General features: G+C 39.1%; 1 protein-coding gene across 3 annotated transcripts in view; it reads right to left on the bottom strand.

Moving 5' to 3' along the window:
- The window catches only part of TFEC (transcription factor EC), a 71,474-nt gene extending 57,360 nt beyond the window's left edge, over positions 1-14,114 (bottom strand). For all 3 annotated transcript variants that reach the window (XM_054813001.1, XM_054813002.1, XM_054813003.1), the window contains exon 1: positions 14,070-14,114. The gene's annotated coding sequence lies outside the window, so the exon portion shown is untranslated. The remainder of the gene's footprint in view (positions 1-14,069) is intronic.
- Between the last annotated feature and the right edge of the window lie 12,525 nt (positions 14,115-26,639).

Below are 26,639 nucleotides of genomic sequence, written 5' to 3'. Positions count from 1 at the left end.
ATATACCTTCTCATTTTGTCCTTTTATTGATAGAACTTTATGTTTCTATCCTTAACTAGAAATATCTTGTCTGCTCTTGTTTATGCAAAACAGATTTTTTTGGAAGAGAAGAAAAAAGAGAGGTACTGTAGCATCAGAAGGAAACATCAAAGGACTAGTGGCAACATCTTAAAGCTTTTATCAAAGTAGTGAGGGAATGCATTAAAGCAACAATGTATGTAGCTTACAAATGACAGGAATATCAAACTCAACAGTGTGTCTGATGAACATAGAGGACATATTTTACATGCATTCTTTGTTTTAAAAGACAGACTTGAACAGTGGTTTTGTTTTCAAAACTATGAGAGAAATATGAAAAAAAAAAGTAGACTTGGGTCTTTAGGTTGTGTCAATCAATGCAGCTGCAGTGCAGTCAAAGGCACCAAGCCCACTTACACCTGATGACAAGTTACACTGTTATATTTTTTAAAGTTAGTGTCTTCAACACACATGCACAAAAATATATATTTGGGGCTTTTTATTCCTCTCCATTTTTATACCTACGCGAGAGTTGAGGAGCAGAGTACTGGGATTTGGCCTCATGAATAAGAAGTGTGCATAGATCTAGTAGCTCAGAACAAGTCTATTATGAAATAGTGGAGCAGGTCCACAAAATTTGTTTCTGTCAACCCTGCTTCCCAAAAGTATTTCAAGAATCTCTAAGTTGGCTTCACTTATTAGGAAAAAGTTATTCATTGTTTCCTATTTATCCCTAAAACTTGCATTTATAAGGCTTTGTTTATACAAGTAGCAGAACCACCACCATGTGAAAAACTCAAGAATTGAACAAATTATACACAGTCTCACCTTGACCCCAACACCTGTGTGGAGCACAGCTGCCTATTCTGTTTAAATTTATGGCTTTTGCAGCCTGCCATAGGGAAAAATACAGATTATGAATCTACCCCAGGAAGACATGGCTCCTCTCCCAGTCTCTGCAGTAGTAGTCGGCTAAGAGTCCCAGCTAACCTAAGACCCAGACAGCTCAACTTGTGGTCCCAGCAAGTCCACCAACTGCTCCTAATATTTCACTACTGCTCACTGCCATTAATATGCAAAAAGGCTTCATACGCTGGGGGATAATAACCATTCACCAGTTTTACAGCTAAAATAACTGGGAGTTCATATAAAGTTAGCTCAGACAGAGCTGGGATTAAAACCTAGTTCTGTTATACGTGTGTGTGTGTGTATATGTATATATTTATTTATTTTTTAATAGCCTGGTCTCAGCCAAAGTATTCTCTCAATGCTGAGAATTTAGAAGCAGGCCTGCCCCTCATAGCAGCAAGATAACATACAGAGAGGCATGGGAACAGTTAATTTCCATAATAAGAGATGTGGCTATTTGGTTCATGGGAAGAGTACATGTAAAAAAGTGTTCTGGGTCTAGCTCTTGCAAATTATTCTGGCTGGATCATTATCACAGTAGTTACATTTTCTGGAACCATTGAACTATGGTCAAGAAGGACAAGAAAGACAGAACAAATATTCAGCATCACTATGCTCCCTTTGCATGTCTGCTTCACCCCCCAGTGATGGGCTGTGCGTGTGTTGCTCTGTGTAGGGTGATGTAGGGATGTGAAGCAGCTGCTTTCTGTCGATTCGCAGCTCTTACAATGTGTTCTGGGGATCTGCAGGCTGGGAGTTCACAGGCAGCTGCTAATCCATGCGGAGGTGAAAAGCAATGGATAAAAATTAGCATAGGGACTTGGAAAAAAAGGACAGAATCACAAACCTCAACTGCTGGAGTTTTATTGTAAAGCAGAGATTTTGGAAAAAAATATGATAATTCATATTTACTGTCATTTTAATTTGCTTTTGAATATGGGCACTCTCTTTTTCAGTATAGAATGTGACAGGGTGTATTTGTATGGCCAGAGAGCAGAAGACTATCCTGGAGCAGGAAGCCAAACTTCAGAAATTAGTTATTATTCTTGAAATCATAACTCTGAAGCTCATGGGAAAACCATTTGCTTATATGCATCAGGTCCCCAGACTGATTAATGCTCAGTACAGTAGAGATTTATGGATCTTTCTTTCTAATAGATCTTCCATGGGCCCAACACAAGACGGGTTTTGCACATCCTAACTCTCTCATCACAAACTATCCAAGCTCTCCACCCATTTATATAATTTCAAAATGTTATCAGGTCAAAGCTTTCCATTAAACCTTATTATTATTTATTAATTGCATTATAGCAGCACAGAGAAGCAGTGGTAAAGCACGAGCAAGGAATGAAATGGGGTTCCAGCCCATTGTCACCACCTATATCTACCTCTTGCCAGCTTGGCAGCCCAGCACCTGCAACCCGCTGGATCCATGCAGCTGCACCGCATGCGCACTGAATAGCCGTGTTGCTCCTAAGAGCCGGTGATATACTAGAAACCCCTCATGCTATACATTTCACAAACCCAGAACAAACTTTCAGGCTCTGCCCCACGTTGCAGGTTGCTCAGGAGGCACAGTCAACCAATAGTTATAACCACCAGCTTGACAATGTGGCAGATTTCCTGCTTTTTGAACTTGTCTGGAAATTTTTGAGCTCCTGGAGTGTAACTCTGATTTTGAAATAAACTCTGAAGGTCTAGTTTCTGTAATACTGGTAAAAATCCAATATATAAAAGCCTCTTTGTTAAAACTGAGGAAGTCAAAAGGGCTGAGAAATTTGACAAACACACATTTCTATCTATTGGAGAGCTTGATTAGGATCTCACAGATTTATGAAAGAAGTAATAATAAATACAGTTCTGAACTAACAAAAAAGAGAGCAGGACCGAGAGACTGGGAATACACATTCAGTGCCTATTAATTGCCTTGGTATATGGTCCTCTGTGCTTGTGGGAAGTCATGTTTTAGAAACAGTCATGCAGATATCCAGCAGAGAGCATGATACCCTTTTCGGTAGGCTTACCCATACATCTGCAACAGCTAATGAAATAATGTCAACTTTTTATGAATATTCAGAGTGCTTTTGTTAATAAAAAAGAAGGCATTATAATAGCCAGCCATTATGTAGGCTGGCACCAACTGTTCAACCTTTCTAACAGAAAAAAATAATTGTGTGTGAATTGTATTACTCATGAAAGTGAGACAGAGGTAGGAAGAAGGCAGGCAGACACTGCAAACACTTGCATCCCACCTCAGGCTCCACCTGGAACACCAGTTATTCAATTACCAAGGCTTACCTCTACAATCCACGAAACCTTATGCAGCATTTGCACAATAGGACTATTGCAGACAATTTTTCAAAACTACAGAACGTTTGTAGACCTGCATCTTTCAATTTAGGAATTCTGAAACAATAGAACTTAATAAGATCAAGACCCCCAAAAAATGAAAAATGTCCGTGTATGGGCTAGTTTAGATCCAAAATGTTGTGCAAACTTTTACATTCTTGCAACATTCTACCTGGACTCATGCAGAGCATTTGACACTGTCCCCGCACAACATCCTTGTCTCTAAATTGGAGAGACACGGATTTGATGGATGGACCACTCGGTGGATAAGGAATTGGCTGGATGGTCGCACTCAAAGAGTTGTGGTCAATGGCTTGATGTCCAAGTGGAGGCCAGTGATGAGTGGCGTTCCTCAGGGGTCAGTATTGGGACCGGCACTGTTTAACGTCTTTATTGGTGACATGGAAAACAAGATCGGGTGCACCATCAGCAAGGTTGCCGATGACACCAAGCTGTGTGGTGCAGTCAACACGCTGGAGGGAAGGGATGCTATCCAGCAGGACCTTGACGGGCTGGAGACATGGGCCCATGTGAACTGCATGAAGTTCAACAAGGACAAGTGCAAGGTCCTGCATGTGGGTCGGGGCAATCCCAAGCACAACGACAGGCTGGGCGGAGAATGGATTGAAAGCAGCCCTGAGGAGAAGGACTTGGGAGTGTTGATTGATGAAAAGCTCAACATGACCCAGCAATGTGCACTTGCAGCCCAGAAAGTCAACTGTATCCTGGGCTGCATCAAAAGAAGCGTGACCAGCAGGTCGAGGGAGGTGATCCTGCCCCTCTACTCTGCTCTCGTGAGACCCCACCTGGAGTACTGCATCCAGCTCTGGGGCCCCCAGCATAAGAAGGACACGGAGCTGTTGGAGAGAGTCCAGAGGACGGCCATGAAGTTGATCGGAGGGCTGGAGCACCTCTCCTGTGAAGACAGGCTGAGAGAATATGGATTGTTCAGCCTGGAGAAGAGAAGGCTGCAGGGAGAACTTATAGCAGCCTTCCAGTACCTGAAGGGGCCTACAGGAAAACTGGAGAGGGACTGTTTACAAGCACATGTAGTGACAGGACAAGGCTTAATGGCCTTAAACTGAAGGAGGGTAGATATAGATTAGATATTAGGAAGAAATTCTTTACTGGAACAGGTTTCCCAGAGAGGTTGTGGATGCCCCCTCCTTGGAAGTGTTTAAGGCCAGGTTGGATGGGGCTTTGGGCAACGGGGTCTAGTGGAGGGTGTCCCTGCCCATAGGACCTGCCCTGGGGTTGGAACTAGATGATCTTTAAAGTCCTTTCCACCCTAAACTATTCTATGATTCTATGAACAAGTATATCAACAGGGATATGGTTTCTAAATGCATCTAAGAGCTATGGTAAACATACGAAGGGACAGTGACTCCTACTTAAGTGTGACTCCTATTCTTCTAGAGAAAGCAGAGCAGATAAACTGCTGCTTATGAAAAAGGCTGTCCCTGGCAGTCTCACTGGCCCTGCAAAGGCTGGTTTTCATTTTTAGATGAGGGAATTCTGAATTCAGATACATAAAGAGGTGTAGATATCATACATCTGAGCAGGAAGTGCCTAACTTGAAGACATCTGCTACTCCTTTCCCCCTCCACCCTCACTTTCAAATGAGAGCTCTGTCCCTGAGCACAGAGCAAAGGCAGACAGACAGACATTTAGAGCATTTGGAAGATGAACTTAATTTTTCTTTTCTAGTTGGATCTTACACACTTATCAGAAATATACAGTTGGCCTTTACTCAACTGTAAAAGAGAAAATCTCCTTCCCATCTTTCTGTTCAGTAAAGAATGAGTAACTGAAATGATAGCCCTAAATGGTAACTTACAGAAAGTATACATATGATATATGATATGCAAATACATATGTTTCTCATATATGCCTTCCTATTGCTGAACAAACACACAGAGGGCTTTTAAGGCAGAAAAAAGACTTGCAGTTTATGTCAAAACTCCATGCCCTTGAGCTCTTTATTACATTCAACATGTATTTTTTATCTCCTGAAATGAAAAAATGAGGTCTATTATGATTACTGATATTTCTAAATTAGTTTTCCCTTAAATTGAGACAAAAGTCTGCCTTTTTTGTGTGCTTCAAGTTATGAGCTTGGTTCCCTGGTCACTCTCACCACTTTTCCATCAGAAGGACTCTGTAGACAACAAAAGCTCTCTCAGAGCAGAGCAGAAGTCAGCCCCACTAATAGGTCTATGACCACAACTAAGAAAACTGCAAAACACAGCTTTAATGAGCATAAGGCATATTTAAATAGACCACATCCAAATATCTGAAATATATAGAGCCACTAACTCCTCATGTAGTTGAAACTTTGAGGTGGGTCAAGCACTTCCCCAGTGAAAACAAGACACAAAAACTTCAACGGATACTTCAGCAACCATAATGAACAAATTGAACAGACCACAATGGTAATGAGATTTTCTTCTCCATTGTGGAGTTTCACAGGATGCAAACACACTGTTAGCCTTCAGTATGTGTTATATGTGAGGCAGGACACTGGCTGACACATGGAAATAACAATCCTGACATCACTTCATAGAATCATAGAATCATAGAATCATAGAATGGTTTGGGTTGGAAGGGACCCTTGAAGGTCATCTAGTCCAACCCCCCTGCAATGAGCAGGGACATCTTCAGCTAGATCAGGCTGCTCAGAGCCCCGTCCAACCTGACCTTGAATGTTTCCAGGGATGGGGCATCTACCACCTCTCTGGGCAACCTGTGCCAGTGTTTCACCACCCTCATCGTAAAAAATTTCTTCCTTATATCTAATCTGAATCTACCCTCTTTTAGTTTAAAACCATTACCCCTTGTCCTATCACAACAGGCTCTACTAAAAAGTCTGTTGCCATCTTTCTTATAAGTCCCCTTAAGGTATTTAAAGGCCGCAGTAAGGTGTCCCCAGAGCCTTCTCTTCTCCAGGATGAACAACCTCAACTCTCTCAGCCTGTCTTCATAGGAGAGGTGTTCCATCCCTCTGATCCTTTTTGTGGCCCTCCTCTGGACCCACTCCAACAGGTCCATGTCTTTCCTGTGTTGAGGACTCCAAGTGGGGTCTCACCAGATCAGAGCAGAATCACCTCCCTCAACCTGCTAGCCACACTTCTTTTGATACAGCCCAGGATACGGTTGGCTTTCTGGGCTGTAAGCACATGTTGCTGGGTAATGTTGAGCTTTTCACCCACTTCTGAAGTTGCAGATCAATGCACTTCACACAGGTGACGAAGTAAAATATTCAAAGTCATGTCCTTTGAGAGTTAGGTTTCACTTTTTCTTTAGGACATTCAGTGCAAATGAACTGCTTCTTACAAGTAGAGAAAATCACCACCATGGCAAGCTATATGGGCTACAAAATACCATAGACAGTGGCTACTCTTAGGAACACTTCTATCTAGGTTTCTAAATGTGAACTCGAGAGGAGGAGGTCTGGACATAAGACAATCTTAGCTCAGGCATTAAAGACCATGTGCAGACACGGCACACAAAGTTAGCATTAAATACATGCTTCTGCAATCCTAGACATCTGTTCATGCACCTGGGGAGTAAGTGTGCTTTGAATTTCTTAGTCAAAATTAAATTAATTAGCATGCTAACTCTCACAGATTCAAGTGACCTATAACATGAATTGCATAATAGTATTCATTAAATTTTGTTTTGGTTTAATCCTGCTAAACCTGAAAATATGCATACTTTAAAAAAAACCAAAACAACAAAACATAACATTGACATTCAAGTCAGAAAACAAATGCCATTATAGGAGAACAAAGTTAGGATCAGTCTCTGAATCTCTTTTGTCCTGGATGCAGGTAGCAGCTTCATGTTCTGCACAGATACAAGTGTGTTAAGGAAATGAGAATCAGGTGAAAAAGGAGAAAGAAAAGTCAGGTGTTGATTTTTACCACACAAGGAGAAGACTGATGCAGACTGGTGAGAATTCCTTTGGACACTACATACGGTGACTAACCAGCTTCATTGAGCTCTTGTGCATGCTCTCAATCCCACTGTTAGTTTTTATGAGGATTGCAATAGTTTGGCAATTTATTAGTTCTTATCACATTATATTATCCTGGTCTTTGTAGGAGTAGTTGAAATATCACTTCCACCAATTGTAATTATATTTTCCAGAGGCATTAGTGTAATTTGAAGAGCAGCGTGTTTGTCATGTTCCATCACCAGAATGAGAGAACTCTATTCCATGCCCCAGATGGATCACTACTTTTTAAATGATTAATTTTTGTGGAAGCCGGTAAAAAACAATTCCTAAATATACCCTAAGCACTGTTGTGGATCTGTATTTTAATCCTGTCTCATGAATTAAATACATATATACATCTCCAATCAGAATTTGGTTTGGTCACTTAACCTTGAGTTCCTACAGTTTTTGGACAAATCAGGCTCAGTTTAGGCAGCTTAAGCTAACATAACAATGAGAAAAAGTAGTCCAACTTATCTACTTGTCTCAAATGGTGTCCATTTGCAGGTATTCGAGAAAAGGAAAGGAAAATATATGATCATGAGAACACCCATAGAGACAATCCAAATAACAATGGGATTCACTGAGCTGAAAGTTAGTGATGGTGAAATAGGAAGTTCTAAACAAGAGCTCGCTGAAGATGTTTTACTTTAATGTTCCACAACATTCAGTTAATAATATTCCTCATTTGCACAAAGTCTGCACACCTGTAGTGATGAATTCCACAGGCATATAAAGTTATGTTGAAAAATCTTAAATAACAACAATGTTTATATGATATTTTTAGTTTCCTTGACAGTTTTCCTTGCACCTGTTTAACGAAATGGAGCAAAAAAACTATGGTACTCCCAGACTTTCAATAGCTGCTGCATATGTATGCTTTTGAAGCTATCTTATTTAATTAAATTTAATAAAGTTGTTGACATTTTCCAAATATGAAATCATGATTATCCTCATTGTCACACACCCTTGGCACAGCTCCCTAACATACAAATGTAACATCATTTCTCCTCAGCTAAAATTTAAAATAAAATCTAATTACAATGGTATAAATTCAGAAATGGCAATGTGGAGAAAAATTATGAAGTCAATAGAATTAACCTGAAAGAAGATCTTTAATTTTAAAGTACTGTGAAAAAAAGATAGAAAAATGTTTGTGCATAAAAATAGTCAACTTTAAACAATACTCAAACAAACAGAAAATAAATTATTTCAATTCTTTTCTGACATAAATAATTATGGTAATTCCAAAAATTGAATTTACAAGAATTAGGTTTTATCATTATGTATGAGGTTATATTATTAAATGTAACAGGAAATCTACAGTTTGGATCTAACCCTGTAGAAAGGCTTTTTATCATTTAAATATGATTTGAAGGAGGATGCTCTCCTGCATGTTACTGTGTTCTATTTCATCTTTAATTTAACCCTTTGAGCATTTTACAGAATGAACAAGAGTCATCTGCATCAAAGAAAAAGATAAATTTGATTAATTCAGTTTAGTTAAAAACAGGAATATTTCAACTTGCTACTGTGTTAGTAACTATAGAAATAAACTAAAATTCCAGTTGTTGTTTCTAATTGGTCGGACATCTTTTTTCAAGGACTTCACTATGAAGCACAAGAAGCTGCAGACCTGATCAAACATCTGTAGGCACTAAGGTAACACAAACACTCCCTTTATGTGTGGGAGTCATCTTCCAGAATGATTTACTCCTCAGGGGAGACAGCTAGTATTTAGGTTCTGTCTTTTCTCAGAGATTCTTTTAAGAAAGAGTAACTTTCTTTCCAAACACTGAACAGCTCATGGGTACTCTGAGCAGCAACCGCAACACCATCCACTCTGAGAGGGAGCAGAAAACACCCCAGAGGCATTTGGCACAGGTGAGAGTCAAACCTGGTCACCTGTGGTTCCCTAAATAGGCTGGGAAACAGCTCCTCTTACTGGGGTACCAGCCTCACACTGATCACCACCCACCTCAAGACACCCTCCTTGAGTGGTGTCTCAAGCACCCAGATACCAGCAGCAGGAATTATGTTACCCCAAAGGTCCTGCAACGTTTATGGAAACAGAACTTGAAAATTTCCTATGCTGCAGTGGGAAAGGCTTCGTTTTATCATCATTAAATATATTAATGCCAATGAGCTCCAGATGCTGTCAATTATATGGTTTTGGAGTTATCTCACATAAGTAAGGTAAATGATCATCCTTATCTTTGTATGCTGGTCACATTGGCTGAGATCATGACTTGCTATAACTCATTTCATTAAATCCTGAGATATAGTAGCTGAGTATCTGGATCCCTTTAATTAAAGTTTATATGGCATCATAATTTATACAACAAAAATTCGAGCTGTCTTTACCAAAGTTCTGCAAGAAAGATAGCCTAACATTAGCAATTAAAACTGAACAGAGGCCACCCTTAGTTTGAGTTGACAGTGGACTCTAAGAAAAAGTAGTCTGAGTCATCCCATTATTGCTCAAAGTCATTACATTTCACTGTCCTATTTTTAGACTTTTTTTTTTAAATAGATGTCAAGTCCAGAGACTGAAGACTGAGGAAAGTTAAGATGAAAAAGAGTATTGAAGTTTTTCATTAGAAAACTCATTTTAGAACAGGGAGGCAAAATTTACTTGATTCACAGGTTAAATTTTATTAAGTAAACATCTGAGATGCTGATGGTTTTAAATTTTATCAACATCTTTCCTTTTATTCCATTCTACAAATCGTTCCTAATTCTCATCTTTTGAGTCTGCCATCTCATCCATGTTTCTGTTGGGTGGTGAATTGCCTGGTTTTGAAACTATTTTCATTCTGTTTCTGCTTTCCGACCTTTTTTCCCCAGTGTGGAACACATCTAATGTCAAATACTGTCAATATAGTCCACTGACCCCTTGTATTTACATTAACATACCATCTATAATGCAGCCTAAAGCAAATGCATTTCTGCAAAAAAACCCCAAACCAAGCCAAAACTAAAATAATATTTCATGCTTATCAGGCATATTGATTACATTTAGCCAATGGAAATTAGGAGAAAAAGTGCAAAGTGATCTGAAAGGTATTTCCACATTTCCAACCCATAACTCATGTGCTACAGATTGTGAATTTCACTTACAGCACTGTCATCATCAGTTTATATAATAAGCAGAAAAAATCAAGTTTTCCTTGTTTATTTGGCCATTTTCAAATCAGTATAAGTGAGAGCAGCTGCAATAAAGTCTGTTGCTGAACTGGTTTGCAGTGGAACTGTGTTTGGCTCACTGCATCCATGAAACTGGCTCTGAAACTGGCTGCAAAACCGGCTGAATTTTTTTTTTTTTGAGAGTCTGATTATTTTGCAAAACTTTCGGCACTTCCTTTTTCAGATTAGGCTGTGAAGTGTGAGAAGTCTCCTCTCATCCTTCCTTCTCCCCTTCCCCACCCTCAGGGTTTCAGCTGTTGCTTAAGACTCTGGCTTAACAAGGAAGTTGGATGAGCATGGCAAAATTAATAATATACAAAAGATTAAAATAGATCCAAGAGATCTGGTGAAGAGCTTTGTCTCAGGACAGCAAGGGTGAATTCCCATCAATGACTGAGGGTTTGGGTCACTTTGGCCAATTCCTGCCACCTCTCTATGTTGTCCTGCTGCCCTTTTGCCTGCCTTCCCTAGATAAATGATAAATTCTTCAAGGCAAGGCCTATTTCTTGTTAGGCATTTTAACCTGACAGGATTCATCTTGCCCAAATTTAGACACTTCAAAGTAAGACATCTCTACCTGAGATGATCCTCTTACTGGAGAGAAATCTCCAGGAGGTGATTTGTTTGACTGGCCATAGACAGCTAACCGAGGACTGCACAGAGGTCTCCTGAGTTCTCTCCTCTAGTCTGTTACGAAGGCAGCCTGGCATTAGTAACTTAGGCTAAGCCATCCAACTTCTGGAGACGGCCATGAGAGCAGATGAAGTCTCTCTAAACAGTCTGTGCAGCCGTTTAGACGCTTAATACAACCCTAGTAAAGTTTTATCTGAATTTGGTCAGATTTGCTTTAGTTGAGCAAATGTGCTCTTCATTTCAAAGTCACAATTCGTCATACACCCAAAAAGGGGAAAATGATTTTGTGCTGCAATATCTCACTTCGTCCCCTAAAGCCTTTGCAGCACATCCAGCCATGCAGGGAGGTAAAGAGGGGGATTCCACTTACGTAAAAGGGGGCAGCTGGATTGAACAGCCTCTGAAGAAGGGAGGCTTTGAAACATCACGCGAAACTGAGGAAAATGACAAGTATTTCCTACATGTGTAGCCTGAGACTTGAGAAACAGCTTCTCCTTAGCCTACACTTCATTTTTTCCTGAAAGAAACATCAAACCAACAGGTTTTGAACACACCTATATAGTCTCTGCCAAGACGAAAAGTTAATAGATCCCAATGGGTATGGCTGCTTGATCAGCAAGGTTATTTTGTGCTTGGCTGTGCCTGGTTTTGCAAGCGCTCCTTTACTGAACCGTGGTATAATTATCACTTGCAGGAAAGAGTTTGTTCAGTTCCCAGCTTTATGCTGACAACAGCCTGCAGCCCTGTGCTACTTCCCCTGCTTTCACGACTCAGCAGAATCTGTGCCATTACAACAAGGCCAGTTACAGGCAGATGTGACCACCACATTGCCCAGCCCAGATACCTGTCATCTAGATGGGCAACATACTGGTACAGTCCCAAGAAGTCTCCAAAAGTAACAGAATGACCATGAAACAAATCCTGGGCCTCTGCTCACTTGCTCACCGGTTAACTGCTTCACGGTGGCTTTGCAGCACACCGGTGACACAACCCTTCCATGCTTTTGTGCAAAAGGATCCTCACAGAGATTGTCCCTTTCTCTTTTGGTGCAGAGAAAACAACTGCTAGGGAAAATTTACAGTCCTGTGCACTGGCAATACAGCTCTATAAAGGTGAAGCAACTTAGAGTGAGAGATTAAAACACAACACACCAAGGCAAAGCACAGCTTCAAGGGCAACCTTGTCTTTCACTGACCAGGTTTAGAAATGTCTAAGTTTCACCTTCATTTTCTTAAATATATTTGCATTTACAGTTGCGTACACCCTCACACCCACATTCATCCAACACAACCTGGAGCAGAGTACATAAGTGCATCTCTAGTAAGCAAGTGTTATTCCCCAAGACTCTTTGTCACGTTTGTCTTCTCCCATTCAGCAAAGGTGTTGGGAATTCTTGAGGCTGGGGAGCATGCAGCAGGTCAATATGAAGAGAAAAGAATGGCTTAAAATCTAACCTTGTTACTTTTTTTTTTTTTTCTATGTTTCTTCCGTAAAAATGCGTGTCAGTTCCAGAATACAAGTTTTGGATTAAATTAGGGAGTTGTGTCCCGATTATGTCTAAAGCAGGTGGGTTGATTGCTCTGTATAAGATGTTGCTTCTCCACAATGACAACTGGCTTAGCCCAGATGCCAAAGTTTTAGAATGACACAGATAAGATGAGCTAACTAGGAGCAGCTTTATAATGTCACTTGGGATAAATAAATCTGGATTTTTTTAATTTACCTTGATTTAAAATTAGGCATCTAAATTAGTACTCGGTCCTGTCAGTTGCCACAGTAGTACCAGAATACCTTTGTGTATAGCTCTCCAAAAGTCAATTGCTCCCCTCGGCACTGCAGGGAGCATATTGACTTTGATGTGAAATTAGACATTCAGGATATTCTTGTGAGAACCACAAAAGTGACTCAAGAATGCCAGTCCCCACTGATCTTATTGTAGACCATGGTCTTAAATCACTTTCAGGCTTTGAAAATTCATCTACATTTTGGATATCCAAATTTGAGAGATTTGTCCATGACCGTGCAGGCAAAAAGACCAAGTATGATTAAATTCTTTAGATACCAAATAGTAATTATAGGTTTGGGGGACAGAGGGGAGTTATTGGGGTTTTTTTCCTTAGATCAGTGGGTTTTATTTTCCTTTCCCTTGGGGACAAATTGTCTATATTTAGAATCAAGTTTTTATGGTGGAGAGTTTAATTATGAATGAATATAGCTGTCTATACACCCATATACATGGACTTAACGTCTGTATATATATGATTGTTAAAGTCCCCATAGTTCTAAAAATTATTTCATAATTAAATATAGAATGGATGAGGGAAAGGGGTAAACTGCATCATGGAAAAGTGCAGGGTGATGTAAATAATATTTGAATACAGTCTTTCTCTGAATTTGTCAGCAAAACTTCCACTGAATTCAACGGAAGCTTTGTGTAAATGAGCAGTAAAGAGCATGTACTGTTTTATATAGTACAACAAATTTTATTTTATACAACAGGGAAATGAAATCCTCTCATCTCCTCAGAAAGCATTTTATGAAGTAATTGGCCTAACTTAAACCCGGTTAGTTATGGTGCAATGCTATGGCTATAGAAGTACAATAGTTTAATTGTAATGCAGTCCAAATCCAGATGGCATTGAAAATATCTTTTTAACCAACCAGTTCCTGCCACAAAAATACACTGCAAGTTCAATGGCAGTTAAAATACGAGCATTAAAATCGATTATTAATGAAGACACAATTAAGCCCTGTTGTGCAGTCGCTGCTCTCACACAGCCCCGCCGGGAAGCGGGGTGCTGCCCACCAGGCTGGGATGGGCGCTCGGGCTCTGCCCAGGGCTGCCACCACCACTGCCAGGCCCTGCACCCACTCCCGCGGTCTCCGAACCCAGGCTGGACCCTGCCAGCTGGTTGTCCCTGCCACCGAGAAGCAGAACGATGCCTGGAGGCAGGTACTTGCCTGTCCCCGCACTCACCAGAGCTCCTTACCCACACCGTGGGTGGCAGATGTGACCGGCCGGCTGGAGGTCCATAATGCCGAGGGAAGCAAGCACCCGGGGGTTTCACAGATCCTGCTTCCCGTCCCATGGAGGGTGGGGACAAGGTTCGCCTCTTAAGGAACTTCTAGAAATTTGGTTCTATCTTTGACTTTCGATGGCTGTTAAAGACACTTGCCTACAGCAAAGTTTGCGTAACACTGCCTTCCTCTTACAAACAAAACATGTTTTTTTGGAAGTGAGGTGGAAATTTTAGCTATTACTTTAACATTTTTAAAATTTTCAGAAATAGATGAGAAAACCTTCCTCAAAAGCTATAGCGTAATAATATTCCGTGTACCGAGACAAAATTAATACTAGATGAGATGACTCTTTCATCACAGCAGGGAGACTTAAGAAAAAAAGCCCTAAATATGGATCAAGGTTTTGGGTATTTAAAAGGGCAACTCAGGTGTATGTGCTGTTGAAGACATGTTTATCTTGGATTGAGATTAAAAAGTTCTGTAATCAGGATGGGCTCTTGTAATGCAACGATTTCCTCCAAATTATGAATAACTTGAAATCACACTAAATCCCCTAAGCTTTGCTTGCTTTTTTTTTTTTTCCTTAAAGTAGTGCCTATATGCTAAAGCCTTGAGAGAGGCAATTTTGTCTCTTTTAAGCCCAGTTTTTTATAACTGCTGTAACTGCTATGGGCATATTCGAATCTTCAGATTCAAATACTTTCAAAGGTGGGAGTTACATCCCCAAGTCCTATTCAGGAAACACCCATTTTCTCTCACACTGTATTATTCTCTGTGTAACGTTAAAGGATTCATCTAACCCTTCATGAGAAGCAAGAATTGGGAAACACAAGCAACGACAGATAAGCTACAACTAGCACAGTATTTTCCTGTGTCAAAACGCTTCGAAAGGTCTCACAATCAAGTTTTTGGTGCACTGCACAAAATCAAAAGCAAGGGGGTTGAGGTTCAAACAGAAGCTCACAATTTTTAGTAATAATACTGGAAGAAGTTAACGGTGTCTCTGATCTCACCAAGGAAGAAAGAGGTCCAGTAAGGCAAAAAGTTATACAGGGACAAAACTGTCAGACAGAGATACAACAGTCAGACACTGTCCAACTCAGACACTGAAGTAGAGCTGCTTTCTCTTAAAGCTGCTGAAGATGCCATTGCTATTCTCACAGCATTGCAAAACTTAAAAAAAAAAATAATTTATGGGACCTGTGCTTGCCTTCACCTGAGCTCTGCTCGAGACAGGGACAGCCTAGCTCCCCGCGGGGTGCTTGAGAAGCTGAGACGGATTCAAAGCTCCACAAACAAGACAACCTTCACAGAAGTTTGGGATTTTTTTCATGAGAAAACTTGTTTGGATCTCCAACCATAGAAAATTCTGGCAGGTGATATAAAAACCATCTTGGAGGAGATCAGGATGGCAAAGGGGACAGAAATGGAAAGCCTGGCCTTAGGGGAGAGAGGAGAGATGGACTAGTCACTCTCTTCTTGTTTGGCCAATGACACATTAGCAGATACAATATCTAATACTTCTCCTACTGTGTTCCCTGCTGTTTCTGGTTTCCACCTCACTGATTTCCATGAGATTTTTCAGCATCCTTGCACCCTTCAGCATCCTGACACCCTTTTCCCTGAGATGCGGAGGTGATTCCTTATTCTTTTGTTTAAGGAATGCACTTTGTGAGAAAGTACAAATATTATTGATAACAGAGGTCAGCTCCCTCCCCTCCCCAAGCTGTGGACACTTCCTTTTTTCACTGTTAGAGAAATAATTAAATTAAAATGCAATTATCATAATATTTCCCTGCCACATAAACCTTTCACCTAAGAATCTCAAAAGGCTTTCTCCTTGTAAATGTTGTCATCTTTGAGACTTGTTAATAAATTGGGCATATGACACAGTTTAGGAATAAAACTCAGAAACAGAGATTGCACTCCCTGAGTCTAATTACTGACATCCTATGCTTTTCCCTTTCTGGCACCTAAAAATTTGAAAAAATATTATTTTTTCTCCCAGATCCATTTAGCCCATATTTTACTAATAATCCCGGTAAGACACTGTGCAGTGGATAACACACCAAATGAAGATAAAAAAATCACGTCTAAAAAGAGTCTGGATTTTGCTAAGTTTACAGCCTTTGAGATATTCAAGCACATAATACCAGCCAAATGAAGACGCTGCTTTAGAAAGCATCCAGTTTTCAGTCAAAGACACCTAAGGGTATGCTGAAATGCCTTTTTTTTCAGGGAACTGTGACTTGAACGTAAGCTCAGCATTTCCCTGACCACAAACCAGCGTGGATCCAGCCGCTGGGTCCCTTCCTATGGGAACACCAGGCAGAGAGACCTCTTTTCAAATGAGGTCAGCCTTTGAAACAGCAACTGACCTTCAGCAACCAAGAATCCCCTGGCCTTTGCAGCCTTCATGCACTTTCTATTAGAAAGCAACACAAGGGGATATATTCTAATTTTCATCTGCTAAACGTCCTTAAAAGCCTGGAGTTGTTCCTGTTCTCACTAAAAGACAGGAACTGAATGTGTTCGAGGGACGGGCCTGTCCCTCAGCTCCTCTTCCTCTGCTTCCCCATATATGGTTAGTTCTGCTACCAAACCTACTCCATTTTCAGTGTATAGGAGTAATTTTCATCATCGGGGTAGAAAGTATGAACTCCCAGTGTGTTTCTGGGAAACTTTCTGTGGGATAACAAGGCTCCCAGCAATTGCCCCGGCACATTCAGGTTGCTGCTGTTTCTCTGGAGAGGAGAAGGAGCGAGTGTCAGGGCCAGGGGTGCAGCTGCTCGCAGGAGAGGATGGACGGGGAGCGGGGAACAGCCGCCTGCCATTGTCACTTCCAGGAGAGAGGGGAAAAGCAGGGGGTACCTGCTGGAAGGATGTCCTCAAGGGGGTCCAGATCCCACATCCCAGCCTCGGATCCAGACTTGTATCCAGCTGCTACAATCAGAACTCCTACCCTAAATAAAGATAGGCTTGCTTGCCACATAAAGGGGAGCTGTTTAGATAAGCCCCGCATCATAAATGTGTTGTTGTGATACCCAAAGTGAGAATAGCGCTTTTCCCTGCAAGAAGCAGCTACTCTTTTACGGAGACTGATAGGTAAGAAAATGGAAAAGTTTTACATTTAATTTAAAATTGAGCCAGAGAGCTTTCTAAATCAATATCTGTGCCCTCAAATCTCAGACCAAAAAATACCTGTCAAAGGAAGAGAATGACTGTTCTCATCATTCTAACCATCAAAGTTATTTTGATCAAGCCTGTGTGTATTTTTAATAACGATTTTCCTTCACTCCCAAAGTCTTGTTATGCACTTGAAGGTAAAATTATACAAAAAGAGGAGCAACCTTCTGAAAAAGTATGAGAACCTCTGGGACAAGATCAACCAGTATTTTGTCAACTCAGGATCTTGAATTATATGTGTGACAGAAGGCACTGAGAGTATGGCTCTTCACAACATAAATATTTTTTAAATATTTATTTTAACAACATATAACAGAGGCAAGACTAAAATAAATAGCAGTTTACTAAGTGTGTGTCTGCCACCTTTAACATTGATTATTGCAAAGATGATACATTTATGGCATCCATGTCCCGATGTGCACAGATGGAAAAGACTTCTGCAGTGCTATGAAAAGCCTCCAGAAGAAGTAGAATTTAAACTTAAAAGAACAACAATCCTGAAATAGTCTCAAAGTGTTTCATGTATCATCTAAGTCATGCTGAGATTTACACAAGCAACTTCTACTAAAACCAGATGGAATCAGGGAGGGGGGAAAGCAAACTTTCTGATTAACAGCTTTGTCACACTGGTCTTGTAGCATTGTTCCCAAGTGCTAAGCAGTGTCCTACTACAAATATTTAAAAATTTTAAAAAATTCTAAGAAGCATTACCTAAAATTTATCAAAAACAACTATTCAATATATGCTAATAAAGCTTTTCCAAACAGGAATACTTTTGTCCAACACACGAACAAAGTTATGGACAAGGCATGTATTCTAATGCATGATAGAAGATAACAACAAAGAACTACTACACACAGATCAGTGGCTATATTATTTTAAACAGTTTAAAGAAGGGGAGGCTGCTGGTCAGGCATCATATTTATAGCTGTATTTATACACTGGTAAATCATACCTTTATTTGAATATTTCGTACATAATTGTTATTCTCAGAAATGTGACTAAGATCAAAATGGAATAATACAAGTTGTATCTGAAAATTTTTATCTATCTCACTTTATTATTATTCAATATTCTAATTTATGATTTCACAATTACAAAATACAGTCCTCTTGAAATGAAATTCTGCATAAATTTTGTTTTGTAATGGAGATCAGAATCTGACCTGTAGCACTTAGGTAGCCAGTAGTTACAGCAGCAGCTACCTCACAACAGACTTGTCAGAGGTAATGGGGAGTTTTTAGATCATTGTCCGTAAGAATATGGAGCACAATTTGGTGATTTATGGCATTTTGCATATTTGCTATGAACCCAAATTCAAAGTGTCTCTTACCTTAAAAGAGAAATAATTTTACATCCATTTGTGCTCATAAGCATGCTTCTAAAATTTAAATTGCTTCTAATGCTTCTCCAATACTAAAGCAAAAGGGCAGATTTTAAACATAGCTTAAGTATAAATCCAACTGTATTTAATATGATCATAATAAAATAATAAACAAATGTTACAGCCCATAAATAGGGAGGAACAACGATGGCAAAGTGAAATAGCAGAGCAAAAATACACATCATTCACTCATTGAAGATGACTGCTCTAATATTCTGCTACTTCATCTATTCTTTATGAAAAGCTATTCTAATTAATTAAATACATCTTAATCAGCTAAATCAACATCTTACGACAGCATTTACACTAGAAACAAAACAGAACAGTGGAGATTCCATTTCTGATTTTGAAAAAACAAACCAAACCCATCTCAAACCCTCTAGTAAAATTCTGCAGATTGGAAAGATATTTCTATGGATTAAAAATAATTAACTTCCCTTTTACTGCAATGCCTCCAAAACGGGGGGAAAAAGCCTCTAAACTGTCTCCATTAGTATGCAAATAATGTCATGTACATGTGACACATGATGTCAAGAATTCTATTTCATTTCTTACAGCTGAAGGAACAGAATATAGATGCTGCTGCTATAACAGGGTTTGAAGTGGAGTTATACATACCTGCCCATACCAACTGTACTCCAGCATTGTAACCTCAGTGAACACCAAGTCTTAGAAAACTCAGAGCAAATTCGTGAATACCAACTGTTTCATGTAAGACAAAGCCTATGACTATGCTGCTACTTTCCCTTTCAAGGGAGTGTGCTACAGTCTACAACTTTTTACTTCACCACCAGCACCGCTACAATCATAGCTTTGTTGAAGTGTTGTGCTCTTGCAGCTAAAACCTGTTGATAATGAACCTGAACCCATTATTTTGAGTCAATGAATTGAAAGAAATAGGGCAAAGAATGAAAGCCACAGGGCCAATTACCAGCATTCTTTGATGTATTACTTGCTAGCACCCACCAAATCACTTTGTGTCTTTGTCTTGATCCCCTCTGTTATTCATTAATTATTCTGGAAGGGTTAGAGTTCAGATAGCTAATTGCACAGACAGTCTTACTTGGTGGGGATTCTCCCTACACTGACACTTTCCCCAACTGTGCCCAGCCACCTTGTATTATGCCAATTAATCCAATTCTTGGCATTTTTGTACAGTCCTCCAGGTTCTTTTAAAGCTTTGCCTAAAATGTTTTCACTCAGGCTTGTACAACAGAGGCTGAAGAAGATTTATGAACTGGATAGATAAAGTTTTACAATTGTCGTCTTCGTTCTTTGTGGAGGTCACTGGTCTTAGTGACCCTGTTTTCCTCCTCACATTCTTGTCTCTTTATTTACAACCATAGTGTCTAGTACTTTTATTGCATATGTAGAAATGAGAATTATTTTAGAGTATCTCATTTTTCCTCTCCCCGACCCTCCCCACTCTTCATTTTTGTCAGAAAGAATCTTTGTTGGATTGAGAGGTAGATGTCGCTTTATATCTCAAGAGACAATTTCTAGGAATAGTTTGTAGTAAACAAAAGGAATATGTCATGTTTCTTTGTTGATATTAGCACTAGGAATACTTCCATATCCATAATTTCATAAGAAAAAAAGGAATAAATTGTAATCAAGAGAATACAAAAAAGGGAAATAAAAACTTTTTGTTCTGTCAAACTTTTGTTGAGGTCGAAGCCGAGGCTCCCGTTCACAAACTCAGTAACTGTTCATGGGCTTCAAATTCCAGAAAATGCACACTTAGGACTCCTGAAATGGGAAAGACGAAGTCTGTTTCCTGGGTTTGGCCACCAGTTCTGTGTTCATTATTCTGCTGCCACAGATACCCACATTCCTGCTTCTATGACCCTAGAAAATTAGGAATCTGGGACAACAGTTTGGGGGCACAAATCAGAAGTGGCACAATTAGGACCAAGCCTATTCACAATTAGATATACCCTACTTTTTAAGTAGTTCCACTGCAGGCAATGTCAGTAATTTTAGGTCCTCATAGTCACTGTTGTGTGGCTGGGAACTGTAAAATCAATGGCTCTACCTGAAAAGCTGGAAGCTAAAGAAAAGAGGTAAAACTGGGTCCTCGGAGAGTACTCTGAGATTCAGTGTACACAAACAAGATGTCCTTTAAGAAAGTGGTCACTGAAACAAACTGAAACCTGCTGCCACAGAGAACATGCTTTTATTATTTTAAATCATAATATTGAGTACCTAAGGAATTATCCAACTATATAATTATTGTTTTTCAGAGCTACCAGCTAGTTTATAACGTTGTACTGCAGACATAAGCGTGCTTAGCAAAATTTAACCCGGGGAATGTCATCTTTGAATTACACTGAACAGATGTTACAATGAGTTAAATGTGAAAGACGGAAGTCCAAGGTAGGGGAAAAAAAATAAAATTGTAATAAATCTGTTTAAAAAAATTAGCAATGTTTTAGCACTTCAGGTGTTCTGACTCCTAATCTCCATTTGCAGGTAACAGAAATCCAATATCCTTCAAGCAACCAGGTCAAAAGAACAGCTCAATAATTACAGGAGTCTTATATAAGAATCTGTAAAACACCCAGGAGCATAGAGTAGTTGAGGAAGATTAAAGAAAGAAAGTTTGTTTATAGATTTCATTTTTTCTGCCACAAGAATCTAAATAAGCTTAAGATGGTGCTTCTTTCCCTATACAAAATCCAAACAGAAAGTTATTAATCGCAGTTCTGTGAAACAAGTTATACTTTGCTTATATACTCAGAACCACTCAAGCTCCATCTCCAGGTGAATGGTGTGCAAAATATGTCTGTTAGTCTAAACAAAATACTGTCTGTAACCTCACTTCTTAGACTGACCTGTTGGCTGGACTAATGCAAAACTCATCATCCATGAATGCATACTTATTAAGTGTTCCAGTTCGAACTTGGTTTCATAAGCTACTTTATCATCAAAACTAAAAAAAAAAAAAAAAAAAAGAGTTCTGTGAAGTAATCTATTTTTACATAGTTTTGTCCATGCATAAAATATGGATCTTTCACACTCCATGACTTGACTTTTTCCTCATTAAATAGACCAAACATAAGGTTTCTGTCTCATTAAAATGTAATTCAGGCAAACAAGATATCAAGTCATTTCTCTTCAAAGCACAGTAGTGTTTTAATACCTAAAAATGAAGATAGTTTCTAGAAATAGAAGAATGTTATCTAACTCTGAAGCAGAAGAGAACCTTGATTCAATGGTGCAGAGCTGGACTTGTGATACTATAAAGTTAAAAATTCAGAAGTCTAAAATATTGCCAGTATTCCTTAAAAGAGCTAGAGATTTATCCCAAATGCCCAAATAGTTTTTAGAAAATCTAGCCTTCGGTTTCCAAATCTCTTGGTAATGCTGAATTTATCGCATAAGAGGGGGAGTCGCCATATGTTGTGTTAGCAGCAGCTGTGCTGAGGAACACCTCCAAGTGGAGGAGGCTAAGAGGAGCTCTGGTCCTCTGACATCTAACCCCAGAGACCTGCTCACAGAACACTGTCCACAGCTCAGCATGTGGCCACTTTCTCCCACTAGTTTCCTCTCTCTCACTTGAAAAACACAGCTGGCATGACTACTTAAAATGCTGCTAAATTAAGGCGATATCACACAACCCTCAGCTGTGGGGACATCTGACTACACAGGTTGACACCCCACTCTCCTGAACCACATCACAGCATTTAAAGCAGGGATGAAAAAACTCACTCTGGGGTAAGACAGTGACAAATTTCCAGACTCTGTGCACCAGATAATTTCTATAAATCAGTTTTCTAAATTTCTAAATATTGCTTTTCTACACTGAAGGATCCAATTAAAAATACTTTGCACAGAGTCCTAGTTTTTAAGGAAGATTTCATTGTTGCATAAATATTTCAGAACCTTCCAGAACCCCCAGCTTTGAACTGAGCCCCAGAGCCAAGAACAGCTCTTTATTTCAGAGAACAGTTTTTTATTTTGGATATAGCTCCAACTACTTTTTTAATGTAGAAAAGTAAGATGCTGCCAAAAGCACTTAAACATCCAGCTTAAGTATCTCCATTGAATGATTACTGCTACCCTCTCCACTTTTTTCTGCATTGCTGGATTTGACATTGAGACTTTAGAAGTTTAAGATGTGCTTTCTGTTAATAAAGTCCTTTTTAGCTGTAAGGCCCTTAAGGAAGTGGTTCACTATGTCTGTATAATGCTTTGCACACTGGGGCACTGATCTGGTTGAAGAAACCAGAATTATCCAATAATTTCTGACTATGAACTCTTTCAATCACAGCTGAGGCTTCTGAAAGTGCTCTGTTGCTGAGGTCAATAGCAATTCCTCACAACTTCCACAGGAGCAGCCCAGTGCAGAGGTCTTTCAGAAGTACCATCTCATGTGTGGTAGCTAAATTTGGAAGACTCCTTTCTCTATAAATAAGGCAGTATGAAACGTAAATTATTTCCTCCCTGAGTAATCAGGAAGAACAGAAATTCATATGTGAATAGGCTTATTACAGCCTACAGCTTAATATTTAACTCATAAATCAGAACACTTTAATAAAGGGCCTCCAAGAGCCATGGCATAAGCTGAACTTTCACTAGATATGGAGTACAGCAGAGAACAGAAATAGGGGTTGATTCCCTACAAGACCCATTGCTTTGAACCTGAAGAAAAGCGCAAACAAAATTGCTCAGAGAAAAAGTCAAAGTTATTCTCAACTAGATTCTTAACTGTATGTAAATTATGCCCTGGTGGACTTAAGCCTGAGTATCTGAACCTTGTATGAACTGAGTATCATTAGGCTAAAACCACCTGTTTGTTCAAAGTGGCAACAAATTAAATATCTTCTCAGTAATCCAATAAGATATATTAAGGATTATACAACCTTCTTAAATTCATTTAAAATTCTGCAGTCCAAAGTTAGCTGTCTGCTAAATACAGCAAGAATATTATATGATTCTGAAACTAGTCACATTAACGCATCTTTCTTCTTTCAGTAAAGCAATTCAGAAATTGAGCTTTTTCCTGGCAATTTTCTTATTTTTAGATCCTCTCTCTGAGCTAATAAGCAGTGTATCTTATTGAAACAGTGGCAAAAGCCTACATTCTGCTTTTAAATTATTGCCATTGATTAGGAACTTTGTCTGAATAATAATTGCAATAATAATAATAATGATATTATTATTGTTATTGTTGTCGTTATTATTGTTGTTGTTATTATTTTCCATTCACTTTCTGCACTGCACAAGACTCTGATGAAGTAAATGAGGCACCTCAAGTTTTCAGAGGGAAAGGATGTCTTTTTTCATGTGTGGAACATTGTAAGCATAGCAACTAAATACAGAACCCAGTTCAGAATTCAACACACCAGTCAAAAGCATGGATTTGTTACACTACCTTAACAGCCTGCAGTACGAAAATAGACACAGACGATCAGCCTCAAAATGAGTGTGAGCTGAAGAAATATGATAAATATAATGTAGCGGTCGTCCCTCATCTCATGACAATGTTACATATACACAATGTAATTTGAATGTTGCATATTAACGAGCTGGTCCATGAATAGTGAAACTGATACAGTGCTGTTCTCTTTGGATTTGTTGTATTTCACTTAAAGCTTTCTTTCCCAGGACTCCCCGTAACCCTATTTTGGATTGTTTCTCACGATCACTACACTGCACCTTCCAAGGGTCGATCACATTTGCTGCCTGGGAAGGGAGCTTGCAACACACGGGCTCCTCAGCCAGAGCCCCACGTGAGCCCGAGAGCCCACACACACCCTTGCTCTTGATTCTGCAGAGTCATTAAGAGTTTTCCTTCCCTATGGTACAAATTTTGCTTTTTTCCCTACCCACCTGTTGATTTCCATGACACTTCAAGGCACTTCTGTTGAAATTGGCCTGCAGGTTCAAGAACTATTGACGTGGAAGGAAAGAAAGGTTGATGATGAGCAAACAGATGGCAACTGCCATCAAAAAATGCCTCATTTCTTTAGGAAGCTATGCTAAAAATGATCAAATATTGCTACCTTGGGAAAGTGATGGATGCCACTTTGAAACTGAGCCTCCTGGAACACTGCTTCATTATGAGGCATGTTCAAAAGTTTCTTATTTATTCAATATAACACAACCTGAAGAAGCACCACAGACTTTATCCCCATGAGACACAACAGAAGAAAAACTGGAGTTCTATAGTATACTTTCTTACAAAAATGAAAATCAAATATATTTATTGAATCTGATTTTATAGAAATTTTAGGGGTGGTTACCAAAAATACAAAACTCTCAACTGATTTCAGAGAAGTTACAAAGTCACCATGGTATCCTTTGAATCCCAGAAAAGCTACAAGCTACAAGACCACATATCTGCAATGATATGAACATGAGGAGACAATACAGAAGTAGTAATACTCTTTAAGCAAATATTATTATTTTGAAAAAACATTGCATTTTCTCATAATGTGAAGAATTCTTGTGAAACTATCTAATGTTAACATTAACTGAAAGGTAAGTATAGATATGATTGAGAATGTAACTTCAGTGGTTTTAATATGTAGCAAATAGCAGTCAGAAAAGATAGAAAAGGTTTTAGGCAAGGGGCTTGTATAGGAGAAAAAGAGGGGGAAAAAAAAAGGATAAATGCAAATAGATCTGATTCAAACCCACAAATCTGATACAGTAAGACACTGACATTAAATATACTGGAGGGAAAAAAAATCACCAACCAACCAAACAAGCAAAAACCCAAAAAAACCCCTAAGCTTGAAAATCATCTATGAATCAATCTACACTAAACTGGATTTTCAAGCTGGTGAACGGAAGCTCAAATCTTTCTAACTATTAACTTTCTGAAGTGTTAGGATTTGTTCAAACGTACCATCAGTGTGCTGTGTGTTCTAGTTGCTAACATCTAATAATTGAAATTATAGTGACCATTTAATACCTCACCTGGGAAAATTCCCTTTTCAGTGAGTATTTCAGAAATACTTTCTGAAAGAACTAACATGCATGATGAACTTAAGAGCTGCAAAGAAAGCCAGTGAACCGAATGGCTGCGTACGACCAACAATGCCAGCAAGGAAACTGCAGAAGAGACTAAGAGTATGCTTATATTTAGAGGACCTTCATAAAGCCATAAAGAAAATCCACTTTCATCTTCCAACTGTGAAAGAAATAAGTGTCACAAAAAATAATTGGTAGTGTAGTTCAGATTAACTGCATGAATGTTGTTGACACATCACAGAGATTTAGATATTACTGTTGAATGAAGAAAATTATATATTCACCTGTTTGCTGCATAATTTGGCACTCATCAATTAACTGAAGTCATGGAGACTGCATTTCTAAGTCACGTAGGCATTTTTGAGAATCTCAGGTTGATGTGCCTCATCTAAGCATCTGATCTAGGCACATCTGATCTAGGAGCTTAATTTTGAATGTCTATGTTCTGCAACAATAACCAGTGGGTGAATTCTAGCCAATTGTTTTCTCTTTTTAAATAAAAGTGCTGATGTAGTAAATACTGTATCACAACCACCTTAACAGCAATCATATGTTACTTGTTTGACTACCAGGTGCTATGTGTAAGGGAATCCTTATTTCTGTAATAGAAACTGTTGTTGATCCATTGGGAACAGCCAGAGATGAGACTTTTAGGTAGCAGACGTTTGGGGGCCCTAATTGACTGCTTATGTGCATATTTATGGCATCTTACACAACGGAGTGACAATGGGCCACTCCTCACAGCTTTTGACTTTTTTATACGCTTCCACACATTCACACATACATATAGAAGATATTTTAAGCAGATGTATGCATGGAGGGAGTGATATGTATATTTATATATTCAGTAATACTGAATTATAAGGAGAAAAAAATGATTGGCAAGAGCCTACCCCTTCTAATAGATTCTCTTTTTATTCTTTTGCCATTTTTGAGAATAAAGTCCAGTTAAGCCTGATTTCTTATAGATCCGTG

The sequence above is a fragment of the Grus americana genome, chromosome 1, assembly GCF_028858705.1.
Source record: "Grus americana isolate bGruAme1 chromosome 1, bGruAme1.mat, whole genome shotgun sequence".
Taxonomy (NCBI): domain Eukaryota; kingdom Metazoa; phylum Chordata; class Aves; order Gruiformes; family Gruidae; genus Grus; species Grus americana.
The sequence above is the reverse complement of the archived record's forward strand: the minus strand, read 5'-3'. Positions and strand labels throughout refer to the sequence as shown.